Source organism: Agelaius tricolor, unplaced genomic scaffold, assembly GCF_023055355.1.
Source record: "Agelaius tricolor isolate 1412-34295 unplaced genomic scaffold, bAgeTri1.0.p SCAF_16, whole genome shotgun sequence".
Classification (NCBI taxonomy): domain Eukaryota; kingdom Metazoa; phylum Chordata; class Aves; order Passeriformes; family Icteridae; genus Agelaius; species Agelaius tricolor.
The window spans coordinates 6,046,253-6,052,252 of NW_027269276.1; the positions used below are offsets into that span (position 1 = coordinate 6,046,253).

Below are 6,000 nucleotides of genomic sequence, written 5' to 3' on the forward strand. Positions count from 1 at the left end.
TATAACGAGGGTGGAGAAGCTGCCGTAGAGGTGGTGCATGCCCCATCCCTGGAAACATTAAAGGCCAGGTTGGAAGGGGTTTTGAGCAACCTGATGTAGTGGAAGGTGTCCCAGCCCATGAAAGGTTCCTTCCAACGCAAACCATCCGTGATTCCATGGCTGAGAGAAGGGGCAGCTCCGCGGGAGCCGCGGCATTCCCGGGATGCGGCGCCTCCCTCTCCCGTCCCGCTGGAGACCGGCTGGAGACCGGCTAGAAACCGGCTGGAAACCGGCTGGAGACCGGCTGGAAACCGGCTGGAAACCGGCTGGAAACCGGCTAGAAACCGGCTGGAGACCGGCTAGAAACCGGCTGGAAACCGGCTGGAAACCGGCTTGAGACCGGCTAGAAACGGGCTAGAAACCGGCTGGGGACCGGCTGGAGACCGGCTAGAAACCGGCTGGAAACCGGCTACAAACTGGCTGGGGACCGGCTGGAGACCGGCTGGAGACCGGCTGGAGACCGGCTGCTGCTGCCCCCGCGCGGCGGGACCGACCCGGACCGACCGGAGAGCCGAGCCCCGGCCCGGAGAGCCGAGCACCCCCGCTCCCCTCCGGGACTGGCGGGGCCAGGGCAGAGCCCAGTGAGAGCTGTGCCTGTAAGCTCCGGCCTCAGAGAGCTCAAGGGTGTAAGGATCTATCCATCCAGCCGTCTGTCGAGCTGTCTGTCCAACTCTTTATCCAGCTATCCAGCTATCTATCTATTTCCTGCCTCCCTGACCACCAGAGCAGGATGCCAGGCAGCGTGGGCCCTTCCCTTCCCTTCCCTTCCCTTCCCTTCCCTTCCCTTCCCTTCCCTTCCCTTCCCTTCCCTTCCCTTCCCTTCCCTTCCCTTCCCTTCCCTTCCCTTCCCTTCCCTTCCCTTCCCTTCCCTTCCCTTCCCTTCCCTTCCCTTCCCTTCTTTTCATCTGATCTAGTTGTTGTTTTTTTTTTTAATAGGAATTTCAGTATCACTGTGGCTCTGTCTTGCACAGCTTTTTAGCATTCTGTAAGCTTCTTGAAACAAGGGAAATTTTCCCACCTGCAGCTCCCTAAGGGATGTGACAAGTGTGCTCTCCCTGTCCAATGCCAAGCTCCTCCAAAAGCTTGTGTGTGTGTGTTATTTCTTCTTGGACCAAATGAATGCACACCCCACATGGAAGCTCTTTTAACTATTAGATTTATAGAGCGTCGCTAGATGTATTTCCCCAAATCACTGCAGTTAAACAGCCTGTGAAATTCCTGCAAGCATATGAGAGAACACACGAGGACAAAATGGTGAGCACAGCTTTTCCCTGGCATTTTAACGCCCGCAGCAGGCGTTGGTTCCCCAGCAGTTGGTGCAGAGAGAGCTCCCTCTCCTGCTGAAAAATCTCTTTAGCCCCTGTCCACCCGTGGGAGATGTTCTATTACCCAGCATTTACAGGGATCAGATCCGTGGCAATGGGAGATACCATTAAAAAAAACACATTTGAACGGACATAGACACACAGCACTGACAATTTTGTACATCTCCTGTATTATTTGCAAGAGAAAAAGTCAGTTTTTGATTTTTTTTCCTACTGCAGAAGGACTATCCCTGTCAACAGAAATCATCCAGCATGCAAACAATTCATCTGAGAGCCTGTCACTTCACTAAAAAAGCCAGAATTCCCTGGAATAATCATATTGTCTGCTGCAAGGGATCAGTGATTTGACATTTTTAAGCAGGTGAGATGCTCCTGTCTGCAGGCAGGTGACCCGAGCAGTGCTGAGGCACCAGGTTTGTACTGCAAGCTGCAGCTGACACAGGGAGGATTTTCCAGGAGCATCCACGTCCAATCTCATCCAGAGTTTCAGTGTTACAATGTCTCCTATAAATAGGGCAAATGCTCCTAATAGGTAGCAAAGTGAGGGGGATTTCAGAGCAGCTGGAGAAATAATTGAGCCTGCCTGGAATGGCTGTGTTATACCAGGCTGCACTAGCAATTTCCACTGGCTATTTATACTCCTCTGAAGATTTTGCTATTTCCCACTTTTTTTTTCTTTTCATTTGACCTGATTTGTAACTAATAATCCTCGTTTTATAAAACAGGAGGTGTTGACGTATGGTACATTTTAAAAAGCTCTCTTTTGCAAGTGTCAGAAACCCCTCCAGCTTGCCAAAACATGGCCATGGGTGTAAATCCTCCTCAATAAAAAGGAGGAGGAGTTCAGAACAGCAACTTGGGGGTAGCAAGAGAGCTGATTGTAATTACAAGGTTTTCACTTCCTAGGGACATTAATAAGGAAAAGAAGGAGCCAGTGACAGTAACTGAATCAGGCTGGAAGGAAAATTGGTTGATTTTTTGGTGTGAATCAGCAATCCAAGAAGAGAATGCTCCAGGGCAGAGCTGGCAGCAGCCCTCTGCCTCCAGGATGCAGCTCAACCCTCCAGGCTGTCTCTGCTGCAAGGTACAACAAAACACAGAGATCTGAGAGTCCTTGGGCAGGCCTGAATGCTCAGGGGGTGCAAACAGTGAGGGTTCCATTGCTGCAGTGCAGAGTGAGATGCAATCCCCCAGATCCTTCTACCCCCACTCATCTGAACCTCATTTAAAAAATCCAGAGCTCTCAGCTCCCTCAAGGCCTCTGCCACCCTGTTCTGTACCCATAGCCAGCTTGCCCTCTGGGTGAATCTGTGCTGTAGGAAGTGTTTTCCATGGATTTAACAGATGGGTGAGCTGAGATGGGGGTGAAGTGTGTCATTTGGGGCAGAAGTGGAAAGGTAGGTTTGTTGTCCCACTCCTCCATCATGATCACCCTCTCCATCTGTTGACACTTCAGCACATGATGCCAATTCCAGTGTGACTCCCATTAGTCTGCAGAGTGCTGCATGTTGATGTTGTGGTTTGTTACTTGGAGAGCTCTGTGAAGATATTTAATTAGACAAAATTAATTCCTTTGAGAGCAACCTTCTGGCATCATTTTGGAAAGTGCTAGGAAGCTTCTTTTGTTCTGACACTTGTTAAAATTGGCATTAGCCATTTCCTAATTTATTTTTGAAAGGACAATCAAGCCACATTGCTTCCCAGGTCAAATGGGAGCTGTGAGTTGCCTGCCAGGAGTGCTATGAGAACATGAGGTGCCAGACCTCCTCACCAAAAGTCACTTCCCACAGCTGTTGTCACCCTGAAAGGTTTCCCTTCTGTCTGAGTGGTCAAGCCCTCCTGTCCCTTTTTTGACACCTTCACAGTGATTGTGGGTTCTGATGATGACAAGACAGACACAGTGGGAAGGGGAGCATCAGTGGTGACCTTGCTGGCCAGCTCTGCAAGGTGACATCCCTTACAGCCACCTGATGGGGAGTGGGAGGTGAATGGGCGCCCCTCTCCCTCTCTGCCTTCTCCTGCAGTCACACTGGGATACCAGAATTTCTTGTGGGACCATCTGCTGCTAATTCTGCAAACCTCCTACACATAAGGGCCCAGAAGGGCAAAGTCTCAATATGATTAAACTCCAGGAGCTGCAGAGGTCTGTGGCTCCACCTGGTTTGGAGTGAGGAAGGAACTGGTACAGGCTGGAAGTACTGTGCAAAACACACTTTAACCTGGAACAATCCCTGTAAGCCTCTTCCCTTTCACACTGCAGCCATGAGGCTCTGGCTGCTTGGGCACAGTTACAGAGCCCTTTGGGGTCAGTGCTTGGCAGAAGGGCTGTGTCAAACTGCACATCCTCTCACCAGAGGTCGTTTCTTGGATACTCATTTTCTGTCCCAGCTTCCAGTCCCTCCTCTTCTCCCTCCAGGCATCCACATGGGTTTCTCAGCATCTTGTCCATCAATGTCTGTGCAAAATAAAATTGTTATTTTGAGTGTTTGCTGTGGGTCTGTGTGCTTACACTGGGACAGAACATTCCATGGCTGCCTTGTAGGAAGTGAAGGGCTGCAGCAGCACCAGAAGGGATGGTGCTTAGCCCTCTCCTGACATAGCCTGAGCAATGCAGCAGCACAAATGTCCATTTTAGTTCCTCTCCTCACTTCCTTTAAATTTCCTCCTTTAAAAGTCCATTCATATCACACTATAAAGGAAGAAGGAACCTATAGTTCAACACTTCATTAGGGAATGTGTGCAGAGTGCTCTGCAAATGGGATGGCACCAGAGTGTGCTGTGCATTTGCCATTTAAATATAGCTGTATACACACCCCCGGCCTCCTGAAAGGCTGAAACCCTCCTCCTAGCAGGTGATCACAAGCCTTTCTATAATTGAAATGAATTTAATCCTGACAAAAACGTAGCAGCAGCTGCTGTGAAAGCTGTGGCTGCTCTCCAAGTATTTCTTACATTCCCCTGATCTGTATATTAAAGCGAGACTGATTGCTGTGCTGCACAATCCTGCCACAGAGTGTCTCTTACAAGGGAGCTGCTGTGGTTTAGATTTAAGGGCTTTGTTGTCTTTTTCATAAGAATGCTTTTCTCTTGTGTGATGATTGTCACACCAGGATCTGAGCTGCTCAGATATTAATTACTTAAGGCCTGCAACAACACACTAAAGTTAAAGGTAAATACAGATATTGTCTCTCCTTCTCCTGTACACACTGTAGAGATGTACATGGGTGTTGCCTGAGTGGTGGGATGAAGAAGCAGAGCTGATTTTGGAGGTAAAGTGAGCTGCCAGCCCAGAGGGTGTGTGCAGGATGCTGAGGAGACAGCAGCCAGCTGGAACATATGAGAAATGACTGTAGCTGCCCTCCTAATTTAACCTTCATGCCACAAATCTCTGCCTGAATCCCAATGTGCTGTGGAGGAGTGGGACAAGGAGCAGCTCTTTCTGTAATTCCCGATTTCTCACCGTTGCTGATTTTTCACTGTCTGCCTTGGCTCCTTTGAGTCCTTCCTCCTCTCCTGTCCCTGGATCTCCCTGGGCTTTGCTGAGTGGGACCTGCCATTCAAGCAGCACAAGCAAGGAGCAACCATCCAGCAACATCATGACCTCAAAGCTGAGCAAACCCAGCAGCAAAAACCCAGGGAAAGCGTGGCTCAGCGAGTGTGAGACGGATTGTGCTGAGCAGCACCGAGCCCCTGCTCCCTCCAAAGCAGCGAGGGGGTCACAGCCCGTGATAAATCCCCTGAGCATGAGAACAACCCCAGAGCCAAGGTATCTCACCCCAAAAGCCTTGCCTGGGAGAGATCTGATTCCAGGGCTGGCCGGTCCCTGCAGAGCTGGACTCGGGCTTTCCATCTGCTGTGCTATCGCTGCATTATGGCTTCGACTCCCAGCACGGAAAACATTGACTCAATCTTCTTCAAACTGTTCTTTAGCCCCGAGCTAGCCCAGGCACACGCTCCCGTTCGCAGCGTGACATCCCAGGCTGTTTGAAGGGCAGGACAGAAGATGGTGCTGCCGAGCCAACATATTTTAACAAGAAAACTTCCCGGAGCTGCTGGGTTTTTTGACAGCTCCTGTTCCAAAATAATCTTTGTTTAAACTAAAGAGTTGTCAAGGAGATAAGTTTAAGCAGCTACACGAGCTACAGAGAAACATCCCACAGCAAGATCAGGAGCAGATGTGGTGAAATATTGATGGACCAGGATCCCTAATTACAGCTCCTACTGAGGAGCTGGCTTGAAATCTGGAGCCTTCCTGCTTTGTATGCGGCACCGTTGGGATAAAGCGATGGGATCCCTCGCAGAGCTGCATGGGCAATTGGGCTGGGATGTCTGTGCCTAATGAACAGGCGTCAGCCTTGTGGGAGCTAATGAAATGTTCAGTACAAAATGTGGCACCTCCAGGTACCGTCTGTGCCTCGCTCCTGGAGTTTGATCCTCCTCCCCGCACGCTCCCCATGCTCCCTATTTACTGAATCTTCTCGGTGTAAAACAACAGGGGCAGCAGAAACAACAAAAAGCACCTTTGATCATCAAACTGGGAGAAATGGTGTGAAGCTCTTAGGCTTCGCTTTTTGGTTTTTATTTTTTTTTATTAAGACTTATGTTACCCAAAAAAGGCAAATGATTTCCATCCATA

The 6,000-nt window shown here is 49.8% G+C and overlaps 1 long non-coding RNA gene across 1 annotated transcript; it reads right to left on the minus strand.

Moving 5' to 3' along the window:
• Positions 1-1,511: 1,511 nt before the first annotated feature.
• LOC139596609 (uncharacterized) lies at positions 1,512-5,410 on the minus strand. Its single transcript, XR_011681371.1, has 3 exons — positions 5,140-5,410; positions 3,716-3,819; positions 1,512-2,902 (listed from the first exon to the last, which is right to left on the minus strand). It is a non-coding gene; the product is annotated as an uncharacterized lncRNA (long non-coding RNA).
• Between the last annotated feature and the right edge of the window lie 590 nt (positions 5,411-6,000).